Source organism: Marmota marmota, unplaced genomic scaffold (genome assembly GCF_001458135.2).
Source record: "Marmota marmota marmota unplaced genomic scaffold, marMar, whole genome shotgun sequence".
NCBI classification, from domain to species: domain Eukaryota; kingdom Metazoa; phylum Chordata; class Mammalia; order Rodentia; family Sciuridae; genus Marmota; species Marmota marmota.
The window spans coordinates 30,540,010-30,553,618 of NW_026000241.1; the positions used below are offsets into that span (position 1 = coordinate 30,540,010).

Genomic DNA, 13,609 nt, shown 5'->3' on the forward strand with positions numbered 1-13,609 from the left:
TTTTTTTTTTTTTTTTTTTTTTTTTTTTTTTGGTACCAGGAACTGAACCCAGGGGTGCTTAACCACTGAGCCACAAACCCAGGCCTTTTAAATATTTTATTTAGAGACAGGATCTCACTAAGTTGCTTAGGACCTCACTAGATTGCCAAGACTGACTTTGAACTTGTGATCCTCCTTCCTCAGCCTCCCAAACCATGGGGATTACAGACATGAGCCATCACAACTAATTTTATGCTCAATTCTTAAAACCTGAGGCAAACACTAGGTTTATGTTTGGTCCTTTCCTAAAAATAGGAAATTTCTCATTCAGTCTTTTGTGTGTCTTTAATTCCACTGCTAATATTTGAAAAATCCGTGGTTATATTCCTTGATTATTACATTAGCTAAATGTATTAGCACTTAATTATTTTGTTTGTTATTTCAGCTCTTGTTTAGCAGCCTGGAATACTACTAAAGCCAGGGGGACAAAAGGCAGTCAGTTTATATAATAAATAATTGGGTCTGATAGGGGATATGGGAACTAGTTCAAAAGGAAAAGAAATCAAAGGCTGATATCTCCAAAGCCCTTCCCCCTCCTCCTTCACCTGTTGCCCAGGTAACTGCCCCCAGAGAATTGTTCCTCCCTATAAGGAGTTGTTGATTAATACCTCCTGGACTGTTCCCTTCCTGCCCAGAATCACTCCATCTTTGGCCCACCTTTTGGTCATGTAAGCAAGATAAAGGGAGAAAGATGGCATGAGAACAAAGGAGATCTAAAAAGTATAAAGGGGGTGAGACATCCCCACATCCTTGAATATCCAGATCTGGGACCCCCATTTCTGTGGAGAAGTCTGTTTCCGTTCTAATCTATAAATAAAAATTGCTTTCTACATTTGCCTCAGTGTTTCTCAGATATTCAAAATTAACATCTGGAGAAATGAAACTTGATTGTGATTGAATCTCATCATCAGTGGTATCACTACCAATCCAGAATCAGATAGGCAATGTGACTGTAAATTCTAAGACTGCCTAACTGAGAAATGACAGAGAAGTCTTTATTTTCAACTAGATCCAATACAGAAAAAAAGTTCTTGATATTTCCAAGTATTACACAATAATCTAATTTTCAACTCTCTTGCTCAAATTAAAGCCTCATCCTTTGTCTTGCAGCTGTTTAATGTTGGCAACACCATTGTTAAGATTAAAAATACTTCCAGCTAGTGATAGCTTTGATGTCAGTACACCTCACTGATTTCAAGATATAGCTATTTTGGACCTTGATGACCTTTTTTAAAAACTAGAAATCTAGATAAAAAGCCAAAAAGATATTGGATTTTTAAGAAACTTTGTCTATCTAGACCTTTGAAGCTAGGCAGGAGATAAAGGGAAGCTGGGTTTCATTAAATGTAAATATGGATGCCTGAGCTGGAGAACTGCAGCCCTTAGGAAGAGATTGGAACAGGAGCCCTGGCTCCTAACTCCTCAAAGCAACCTTCACTCTCCTAGGCTCTTAGAGCTTGACTTGTTCTACTATCAAGGTTAGAAGTACAACGAGAGCAGTAAAGGAATAAGAAATGAAAAGAAACATAAAGGTGAGGAAGAAAAAATGAAAGGACAGAATGACTGGAAAGAACATGAGCAGAGAGAAAAGACAAGAAAATGTTTAAATAAATTTCTATAAGAAATAAAATAACTAAGAGAGCATTAATTCATGAGAGAGATGAAAATACAAAGGGTCAGCTATTAAGAAACAAGATTTCTCCAGGTGTAGTAGCACATGCCTGTAATTCTAGCTGCTCAGAGGCTGAGGCAGGAGGATCACAAGTTAGGGAAACCCTGTCTCAAAAAAATATAAAGGGCCAGGTGCGGTGGCTCACGCCTGTAATCTCAGTGATTTAGGAGGCTGAAACAGGAGAATCGCAAGTTCAAAGCCAGCCTCAGCAAAAGCGAGGTGCTAAACAACTCAGTGAGACCCTGTCTTTAAATAAAATACAAAATAGGGCTGGGGATATGACTCAGTGGTTGAATGCCCCTGAGTTCAAACCCCATTAACACCCCCAAATATATATATAACCTAACCCTACCTCAAAACTTTTCTCTAAAACAACAGCAGATAGAGTTAATAATCTGTAGAGGGAAAAGTAAACTAAAACTCTCCTCTGGGTATTACAATTTTTGGAAAGTAACATGGAGTTCCAGAGTAACCTGAGTTCCCTATTCCTCAAACAGAATGTCACTCAGCTTTTTAATGCTTTTTTAATGCTTTCTGTTTCTAAGCAGTAGGTGATAAAAAGATGTCTGATGTTAAGTCTCCAACACAGAAAAAATACATTAAATTGAAAACAGAACCACTTCAAATAAAAATATAAAGGCAAAATAAACACCCAGAACAAAACCTCTATAAATAAAATATTTTGGATCCCTTAACAAAATTAGGCTCTGTTTAAAATATGTGTATATATATATATATATATATATCAGATCTATAAAGATCAAAAAGTGAAAATAGGATAATTTAAATACAGGAGAATTCGAAGTTAATCCATGGAGAAAAGCAAAATAGAGCAAAAACAAACACAGAAAGTAAAACATGGAATAACTGATAACATTTCAGAAAGAGAATCTGAAAATGAAAGTGGAAAAATAAAAAATCCAAATAGCAGGGTATTTAAGAAATATCTGTAATTAACCAGTAAGGTATTTAACAATTATTCCATAAATTTTTAAAAAGTACACAAATCAAATTAATGTCTCAACTCCAAATATTGAAATAATAATTAGAAGTGATAGAATTCCAAATTATAAGAATTAATTGAGTGTCCAGTGAATTAAATACAAAACAATAAATGAACAAATGAATTCCACAAGAAGGCATATAGTTGCACAATTTCAAAAACCCTTTATGAAAAAGAAAATAAAGTAATTTTAAAAAGCAATATAAAATTTGTCTCAAGGAATCTGAAATCTAATGATATAATATGGGTCAATACTTGCATTGAAGGAAAAAAATGAAATAATACTTTACAAAATATTTTTTGTCTTGTTTTTGGTACTTGGGATTGAACCCAGGGGTGCTTAAACACTGAGCTACATCCTCAGTTCTTTTTATTTTTTTATTTTGTAGCAGGGCCTGGCTAAATTGCTTAGGACCTAACTACATTGCCAAGGCTGGCCTTCAACATGTGATCCTCCTGCCTCAGCCTCAGGAGTTGCTGGGACTACAGGCATGTACCACCACACCCAGCTACAAAATATAGTTTCATCAAATAATTCTCAGTATTAATTAAGTAGAAAGAAAAATAGAAATCATTTAAATTATATTCAAAGCCTGAAATATAAGTTTCATGAAACAATTTTAGGGAGTCATTATGTTTGTCCTCAAGAAGAAAAAAAAAATAGTTCACTAATCCTTTAAGTAAAATAAATAAATAAATAAATAAAAACTGGAATCTTTGCAGGGTACAAACAGAGTTATAAGGAAATAAATCCCCTATAATTGTGTGCAGTTAATCCTGATGAGACGGAGACAAAAGGGATTTAGGAGGAATGTCATCATATGATTATGATACATGTGGAGGATAAAGTAGAGAGAGGATTGGGGAACTATGTCCACTATGTTCTTATTGAGATGGCTCCCTGGCTGCCTATCAGCACAGCCAAACCCAATAATCTCCCCAGAGAGGCTTCAGAAAAACTGCAGTGAGGTAGTGGAGAGGCAGTCCAGGCAGGCTGGAATACAGGTGGCACAGCCCCCTAGAGCCTGCCATGCCCCAGAGGGCCTGAGGGCCTGAGACTGGCAAGCCAGATCTGAGGCAAACCGGGGCACCCCATTCTGTTGCAGCAAGGCTGGCCTTGACCTGGTGCAGAAGCCCACTCCACACAGGCTGCAGCTCTAGACCCTGAAGCATGCACCATCTACTAACCTCAACCTCCTAGAAAGCTGGGGTTGCAGACCTGCAGTAGGAAAGCAGAAGTGGGGCAGACCCAATGGGATTGCAGGGCTAAACAATAGCCTTGGTACTTTTCTAAATTCTGATTAGCATAACTTTGAATCAATAGTACTTTTCTGAATCCTGATTAGCATAAATTTATACCAATAACTTTGTTACCATATATAAACCTCTGAACTAGCACACTCAGCTATCCCATCCCTTCTCACCCTGTAAGGTTTCATCTCTTCTCTTCACACATGAATAAATTCTTCTCTTACACCCACTCATCCTCATCTATGGATTTCTGGATTTAATTTTTCAACTAGTGAGACAAGAACTCAGAAAGAAGAAACTGGCAGTGAGCTGGGGTTTGCTACAACCCTGGAAGGCATAACCCGTTATTAAGAGGTACAACACTATTCTGCCACAGAGGCCTCAGTTTATGCAGACCCCAGGAGAAGCTGAAAAAGTTCGGTTTCATTATGATCATAATAAGAAAACAATGCTTACCATCTAAAACGCATAACTCAATATGTAGTAGTAAGAACACATTATTTTGAAATGTGAAAGTAGTAAGGAAAAGCTTGAAGAGTTAATGGCATTTGCCTATTGGGAGCAAGACTAAAGATTAAGAAAGAAGGAAAAATTGGACAGAAAATCATTGTTATTAATTATTTCCTTCTGTGCAGTTTTAAAATTAATATTATAGAGGTATAATTTACATAAAATAAAATGCAGTGATTTAAAGTATGTAGTTTGAAGAGTTTTGACAAATGAATAAGATTTAATAATTTTGAACTATTTAGACCAATTTATTTCACTCAATGTTTTTTCAGATTTTCCATGTTGTATGTAGAAATATTTCATTCTATTTTATTTCTAGGTATTCATCCATTGAAATTGGTTAAGGCCTAGACAGACCCAAACATAACTCATTTAATTAAAAAAGTTCAGTTATTTTATAATTATGTCAAGTGGATTCTACTGTCTTATATAACTGAAAAGAACCAAAATATAAAATAAAACTAAAAAGAAGTTCTTAAATTATCTACAATGAAAAACCACCAACCTTTCCCTTAATGACTCTTAAGAGTTTGAAACTGGCTTTTTAAAAATGGACATCAACAACAACAGCAAATAAACAAACAAACAAACAAAAACCCTAATCTTTCAGTCAAAAATGTCACAAGCTCAAAATCCCTTGTGTAGAACATGAATTCCTCCCCCAAAAAGAAACTTTTGAGCTGTGAAGAGACATGACCTCCAATCAACAAGCAACTTGTCGTCTCTTCCTCCGTGTGAATTCCCCTGACAACCAACTCACCTGAGAGGCCAATCTGAACTTAAGAGCTTCTGGCCTCTTTGCTGGTTGGTTGCACAATAAAATTTTTCTTTTTGCAGAAATCTAGTGCCATAATATTGTTTGCTATGTGCTTTGGGCAGTGGGTCCCTATTTGATAATATCGTCATATGATTAAAAACAATTTGTCTATAATGGATATTTTGAATGTTTAGTTTGGAGTTGTTTTGAATAAAATACCTACAAACATTTGTGTACAGGTCTCTTATGTACATAGTTTTCATTTTCTTTATTCAAATGTCTAAGAGTAGAATGCTGGGCATGTGAGCTAGAACTTCATCCTGCATCCTATTTGGTATTGCCAATCTTTTCTGTAGTGATTATAAATTGGGATTTAATTTATGTTTCCCTATGATTCATTTCTGTTCAATTGATTTCTTTTTATTTTCAAACTAAGTGAATAAAAACAAAAACACAAGTAATATGAATGGTTTATACTTGTTATTCAACATGTACTTAAATTAACCTTTTCTCCTAATAATAAAATCACAGATAATACAACTCATTTTTTATTTATAATACTTTGAGCTTTTCCACATTTTTCTATGTCATTTTCCTTATTTTACCTAGTATTTTGCAAATACAGATGATCATATGATAAATCCAAATTTGTCTATCATGATTCACTGAAGTTAAGTTTTAAGAAGATATAAACTTTGCCCCAATAAAGAAAAATATTGGAAGTGGCCTGGCCAGAGTTAATACTCACCATTGTCTTTAGAAGATGTGGTAGAAACTTTCTGTTTTGCTCTTCTCTTCTAGAAAGTACTGTGACAAAAAATTATGATAGTAATTAATACTATTTAGAATATAATTATTAAGATAATGTAAAATTCATTCTTAATGGCGAATATATTTATATATGTATATAGATACACACACATATACATACATCATATTGCTGATATTTTAGTTGCAACGAGAACAAATATTTACTTAATTACTTACAGTTTGAAAGCAACACACCCACTGTTGTCAGCAAAACCATACACAAGACCACTAGGATGCCAGCTATCACCAGCCACGCTGTAGATTCAGGGTCTAAAAATAAAAGAAAGGAAAACAATGATTGAGTCTTCTCTTTTCCAAGAGCAGCAAATACAAAAACCAAAGATCATTACTTCTCACTCTTGGAGGGCAGCTTCACATTTTCTAATGCTTCAATGTGGTCATCATGAAATCAACAATTTTTCAACTGCACTAAGAACCCCACCTCCTGGCTCTCCAAATTCCCTCCCTGCTACTGGCTCCTTCTAAAATTCACTTTTCCCTTGTCCAGCCTGAAGTCCAGGGTATTTCACCAATGCCATCCTCACCAGCATCTTTTTTTTTTTATTGATTTAAAAAAAAATAAATGACAGCAGAATGCATTACAATTCTTATTACATGTATACAGCACAATTTTTCATATCTCTATTTGTATATAAAGTTAGGTTGACAACAATTCATGTCTTCATCCATGTACTTTGGATAATGATGTCCATCACATTCCACATTCCTTGCTAATCACCTATCCCCTCCCTTTCCCTCCCACCCCTCTGCCCTATCTAGAATCCATCTAATCCTCCCAAGTTCCCCATCCCTACCCCACTATGAGTCAGCTTCTTTATATCAGAGAAAACATTCAGCATTTGTTTTTTGGGGATTGGCTAACTTCACTTAGCATCATCTTCTGTAATGTCATCCATTTACCTGCAAATGTCATGATTTTATTCTCTTTTATTGCTGAGTAAAATTCCATTGTGTATATATGCCACATTTTTTAATCCATTTATCCACTGAAGGGCATCTAGGTTGGCTCCACAGTTTAGCTATTCTGAATTGTGCTGCTATAAACATTAATGTTGCTGTGTCCCTGTAGTATGCTGTTTTTAAGTCTTTGGAGTATAAAACAAAGAGAGGTATAGCTGGGTCAAATGGTGGTTCCATTCCCAGTTTTCCAAGGAATCTCCATACCACTTTCCATATTGGCTGTACCACTTTGCAGTCCCACCAGCAACGTATGAGTGTAACTTATCCCCCACATCCTCGCCAATAATTATTGCTGTTTGTCTTCATAATAGTAGCCATTCTGACTGTAGTGAGATGATATCTTAGAGTAGTTTTGATTTGCATTTCTCTAATTGCTAGAGATAATGAACATGTTTTCATATATTTGTTGATTGATTGTACATCATCTTCTGAGAAGAGTCTGTTCAGGTCCTTGGCCCATTTGTTGATTGGGTTATTTGTTTTTTTGGTGCTTAGCTTTTTGAGTTCTTTATATACTCTAGAGATTAGTGCTCTATCTGATGAGTGAGGGGTAAAAATTTGCTCCAAGGCTCTCTGTTCATCTCACAGATTATTTCTTTTGCTGAGAAAAAAACTTATATAGAATAGTTCAATCTGCTACAAGGAGATACACTTTCTTCTCAACAGTACATGGATCCTTCTCTAAAATAGACCATATAATATGCCACAAAGCAACTTTTAGCAAATATAAAAAAAGTAGAGATACTATAGCAGCCATTCTGACTGGAGTGAGATGATACCATGCATTTTATCAGATCATAATCGAATGAAATTGGAAATCAATGACAAAATAAAAAATAAAAATTTCTCCATCACCTGGAGACTAAACAATATGCTACTAAATGAACAATGGGTGACAGAAGACATCAAGGAGGAGATTAAAAAATTCTTAGAGGTAAATGAGAACATAGACACAACATATCGAAATCTCTGGGAAACTATGAAAGCAGTACTAAGAGGAAAATTCATTGCATGGAGTTCATTCCTTAAAAGAAGAAAAAGTCAACAAATAAATGACCTCACACTATATCTCAAAGCCCTAGAAAAAGAAGAACAAACCAGCATCTTAAAGCCTCCTTTACCCCTGATGTTCTACAAATTATTAACTCTGGACAATTCCAAAACATGTTTTCTGTGCTAATAAACTCGAAGACAAAGTGCACTTAGAGAAAATACAACTGTCATGCAAATAAAAACGAGCCATAAAAATAAATTGATTTCTAAATCTCATGTGATCTTCAATATTCAACCATTCAACCAATATCTCAGTCAAGGGGAAAGTAATTTAAAAATTACATCTTTTTTGGGAGTGGGGACAACAAACAAATATGGCAAATATGGAAATGTTCATACTAGTTTCACCTAAAAGCAGGAGACCTAGAAATATTATCTGATGGGGCTGGGGATGTGGCTCAAGCGGTAGCACTCTCGCCTGGCGTGTGTGCGGCCCAGGTTCAATCCTCAGCACCACATACAAACAAAGATGTTGTGTCCGTCGAAAACTAAAAAATAAATATTAAAATTCTCTCTCTCAAAAAATATATATATATATATTAAAAAAAAAGAAATATTCTCTGATAAAGTGACATTGCATTGCATTTTGGGGAAACATTTTGCAGCATGAGAGTGTTGGGGAATTTCTACCTAGAGAGGCAGTATCTAATGCTCTTGGGCTTTGAGTTTTCATGAAATAAATTACAGTCATTCTGGAATTCAGGAAGCAAAGAGGGCAGTAGAGGAGGAGAACAGGCTAAATTCAAGGAGATAATTTTTCACTTGTGGTTTAATTGATCATTTTTTTTATTTTCGAACACTTTTTTTGTACTTCCCTCTGGTCATGTATTCACATATTTGTCTTGAATTTTCCTATGCTCAAGTCTTACCTATGACATATAAACATCTCTCTGACAGATGTTTCCTTCTTATATTTTTCATCTGCAATCTAACATACTTACATCCCACTCTTCCACACCTGTCCCAGCCTCTGTCTAGAGATCTAGCCTTTACATCCAATTTCTTTTTACACATTTTTCTCTGAAATACCAAGAGAAATTAGAATGCCATATATTATCTGACTTTAACTAGATTAGTCACTAGTGATAGCCTGTTTTTCTAATGATACAGAAAATTACTACCAATCACTTAAACTAAGAACCCTGTTAAAATATTTTGAAACAACTTTTAATTTCTCCCCTTTAACTCCATTATCTCATTAATTATGAAGTCTTTTAAATTTTATTTTCAAAATATTGTTAACATTCACTTTATATAATCTGTCATTCCTGTGACAATAACATGTCATTTTTTAAAATTCTTGTAGTTATTGCTCCTTTATCTTTTTAGGTTGCATGTCCAGCCAAGAGCAGGCCAATAGTAAAAGTTCAACAAATATTTATGGTACTGAATTTAGGCTGAATTGAATTAAAAAATAGCATCAATGATAATTTTAATATAGTATAGGAAGAAACAGAATTTCAAAGCTTCCATTCTATTAAGCATATACTTCTTAAAAATAGTACAATTATGTTGGAATCTGGGTCAATGTTTTACAGAAATGAACATATACTATTTAAGAGATAATCTATTCTACAAAGTATTCTGAAAAAGCTCAGGAAGTTGCTTTTTAGATAGATAATTATTGTACAGAAAATGTGAAAATTTGATAATGGTTTTGAGAGGGGTAATCTTCCAAACCCAAGAATCAAGATATATCTTTTAAACAAAATACTTATATAGCACTTTACCTTTTTTTTCTCTAACAAACAATTTTTTGTGTTTGAGTTGAGAAGTTCTGTTGATTTTCAGTGGCACATAGTTTACAGTCTCTTCATTTGATATTACAGAATCCTGCTTTTCCTTGGGTCTTCTCTTCTGTTGAGATTTGAAAAAATTTATTTCTGTGTAATTTATCTCTTCTTTGTTTAGTATACATTCATTTTGTTTATTCTGAGGCATTTTTTAAAATCTGAAAATGCCTGGATAACTTCAGTTAATCTTGATAACTTGCTTCATTCGTTCTTTAAGATCTATGAAACAAAAATGTAAATAAGAGTAAAGTGCATCATTAAGTCAATGAATAATGTATTCACTCTGATATTAAAGCATTTAGGTCCGATATTATAGGGTAATACAAGAGGAAAGGCAAATCTAAATTTCTCTGTGAACTTCCCATCTTCATTATTCAGAGGAATAATTCTACCTTCATTTAACAAGATCGGGAAAATTAAAAATTTAAATTTGTCACTTTATTTTAAATTATATATATATATATAGGTGTATATATATATATATATATATATATATATATATATAAAGCCTATTATTTAAACATGTATTATTTAATGGATTCTATATTTATTAGGAAAAACAGATTTATCTCAGAAGCTTGAGAAATTAACATTTAAATATAACTGTGTAATTCTGGAGTTGCTTGCCTAATATAGTTTTTTAGCTAAATATATGTTATTTAACACACACAGAGGGAAACACAAACCATCTAAATTAATAAGAAAACCTCAATGAATATCAAAAATGAGGGAATTAGGCAGGTACTCACAAAATACAACATAAGCATAAGATTTTCACTGAGAAATATATGCAAATTAAAATAATGGAACAATATTCACCTTTGATAACACTAAATATTTTAATTGACAATTTTTAATTATCAAGTGATTGCAAATAGAAAATTGTCAATATTTATTAAAAGTAACAGTGATGACTTTTAAATTTGAATTATTCATCCTACAGATATGTCAAATATAGGTTTGAAGATACACAACCCATGGGTTTTTCAATTATTTATTTCTTCTGATAAATATTTCAGAAAAAAAAACAAAGTACAATGATATTTCAACAAAAGTGATCATGATTAAGTGTTGTTGAATAAATTATGGTACATCTATCTACTGAAGCAACATCAATAGCTTAGATAAAAGAATAATCTAGCAGGAGAGGGAGAGGGAAAGTGCTGGGGAGTGCTACTGACCAAATTATATTGCCATATGGTGTGCATATATGAATATATAGCAACAAATCTCATCATTATGTACAACCATAATGTAACAATTTTTAAAAAGTGTGGAAAAAATTAATAATTAAAATTTAAGGGCTGGGGATGTGGCTCAAGCGGTAGTACGCTCACCTGGCATGCGTGCGGCCTGGGTTCGATCCTCAGCACCACATACAAAGATGTTGTGTCCGCCGAAAACTAAAAAATAAAAAAAAATTTTAAAAGAATATTTTTGAGGCACAAAGCAAGACAATAGAGTTGTAATATACTGTGTTTATTGGGTTATGTGTAGGTAGAGTTTTGAAAGGTTTGCATTACTTTGTACCTCATTGAAAACTAAAGTACAAGTTAAAATCTTGTTAAATGTGAAATCTAAAATATTTTAAAATATCAAATAACCACCTTGTACATAACACTTTTTACATCCATGACTATTTCTTAGGACTATTTTTCCTAAAATAAATATATAAATAAAAAAATTAAGTGTTTGTTTTGTTTGTTTTGTTTTTTACATTATGTCAAATTGCTTTCCTAAAAGTATTTGTTCAGTTCATATACCCACCAGCAGATATAACAGTTAATTTAATAACAGGATGAGAATGTTGCAATTCAACAATTTGTAATAATTATGTAACTTTTGTATGAGAAGGAATGAATCATTGGTTTGAGAACAGATAATAAGATGGGCATGGGGATAGAATCAGATGGAAAACTGGTTCCAAATGGGAGCATTACATATGTACATTACTAATTTCATATCATATACTCGAACTTCAAAACCAAAATGTTAAAGGTAAGCCAAGACTAAGAGAATAAAAAGAAAGTACAGATAAATAATTATAAATTTAGTCACACACAGAGAAAGAAGAATTTGAATATAAATACATTCTTTTTATAATACAATTTCATCATAGGTAAGCATCTGAAAAGATATATTTCACTGCTAACCAAAGAAATGAAAATAAAAATATTAATGATGTATCATTTTCAGCTATAATATCAAATACTTACAAACAAAATACAATTACAAAAGTTGAACAATATGCAGAATAGGAAAGCAGGCATCATTCACATCAGCCTCTAGAAAATGTATATATTGTCAACACCTTTCTGCACAGAAATTTATCAGTAACTAAAAAAGCCAAATAATGTATTCATATGTTGAACAAGCACTTCAAAATAGTGAGAAAATGATGACTTATGCAGTTAACTAATTTGATAAAGAGGCTACGCAGTTGGCAAAATAAAATAAAAAGGAACTTCCTACATGAAAGAAACACAAAGGAGATCCAGATTCACACCCCACATTATTTTTTTATGAAATGAAGACATGCCATAGTTTTACAGAAATTATTTTCTCCCAAAGCTATCATTTAACACATTCTCTGTTGAGACCTGAATTAATTAATACCCAAGAATGACAGATATTAGTAACATGAAAGAAGCAAACAAGTAAAAAACAATGATACTTACCCACTGGCAGACTCAATTTAACTGTTTTATAAAAGACTTTTAGGAATACTTAGTGTAAAATACCTGCAGTGGATTAGTAAAAGTATACAACTGATAATCTGGTGTGAAATGTGTAAACAAAAATTTAAATCAAAAGAAACTTAAAATGGCATATGATATTTGTGAATCAGAGTCTGTAAAAAAAAACAAAGGAAGTTCTTGTAGCTCTTGATCTGTAGCTCACCACCGTGACAAAATGAGGGAGAGAAAATGTTGCTAAATCAGAATGTCCTTATCAAGTCTGAGACCTCAAAGGAAAAGAAAAATCAACCAAATTACAAGTTGCATTAGAGAGTATGCGGAACAAGTGACCCACAAAACACGTAGCATGTAAATCTGTCAGTTATTTTTCTAGCTTTTCAGTTAACTTATAATTAATAATTCTCAGTGGAAGCTGATGTTAGAATCCATTCCTAAGTGTTTACATTTTCTTTATTATAGCAAAATATGACACTGCACAATCTGTATGGAATAATTAATAATTATATCAATTAAAATTAAATAATTTGAACAAAGATTTAAAACTTCAAAATTAAAAGATAGCTACATGCGTATCTGACATTGTTTATCCAACAAAGTCATGTCAGACTTTTATAGAAGCTACTTTCTCCACAAGATACAATTTAATACATTCATTGGTCTCAAGTTTGTGAGTATAAAAGAAATTACAAAATACATTTCTGAGTTTGGCTGTCTTTGGCTGTGTCATCAGACTGATAAACGTGGTACTCACACCACTCTCCTGAAACCTTTCTATTTCCCTTTTCGTGTTGCCTGTGTCTCACAACTCTCTTAATTCCTCACTGCCTGTATGCATGATCCTCCTCCACCTTATCCCTTAGTCTCTTCACCTTCTCAACTCCAAATATTTCCTCGTCCATGCAGCCTCAGCCAACTACTTTCATGGGAGTGGTCTTTAACCTAACTTTCAAATCTTTCATCTCAAAAATGGCTTATTAAAGTCTGGATGGGGGCTGGGCATGTAGCTTAAAGGTGGAGTGCTTGTGTGGCATGCACGAGGCC

At 33.4% G+C, this 13,609-nt stretch overlaps 1 long non-coding RNA gene across 3 annotated transcripts in view; it reads right to left on the reverse strand.

The window, feature by feature from the left end:
- LOC125613732 overlaps window positions 1–12,866 on the reverse strand; it is a 17,606-nt gene extending 4,740 nt beyond the window's left edge. Inside the window, exons 1-5 of one of the 3 annotated variants that reach the window (XR_007344292.1) lie at window positions 12,548–12,866; window positions 11,207–11,272; window positions 9,807–10,088; window positions 6,220–6,312; window positions 5,981–6,039 (exon numbers count right to left, since the gene is read on the reverse strand). This is a non-coding gene — a long non-coding RNA (uncharacterized LOC125613732). The remainder of the gene's footprint in view (window positions 1–5,980; window positions 6,040–6,219; window positions 6,313–9,806; window positions 10,089–11,206; window positions 11,273–12,547) is intronic. The other 2 variants (XR_007344291.1, XR_007344293.1) reach the window with 2 other exon arrangements.
- Between the last annotated feature and the right edge of the window lie 743 nt (window positions 12,867–13,609).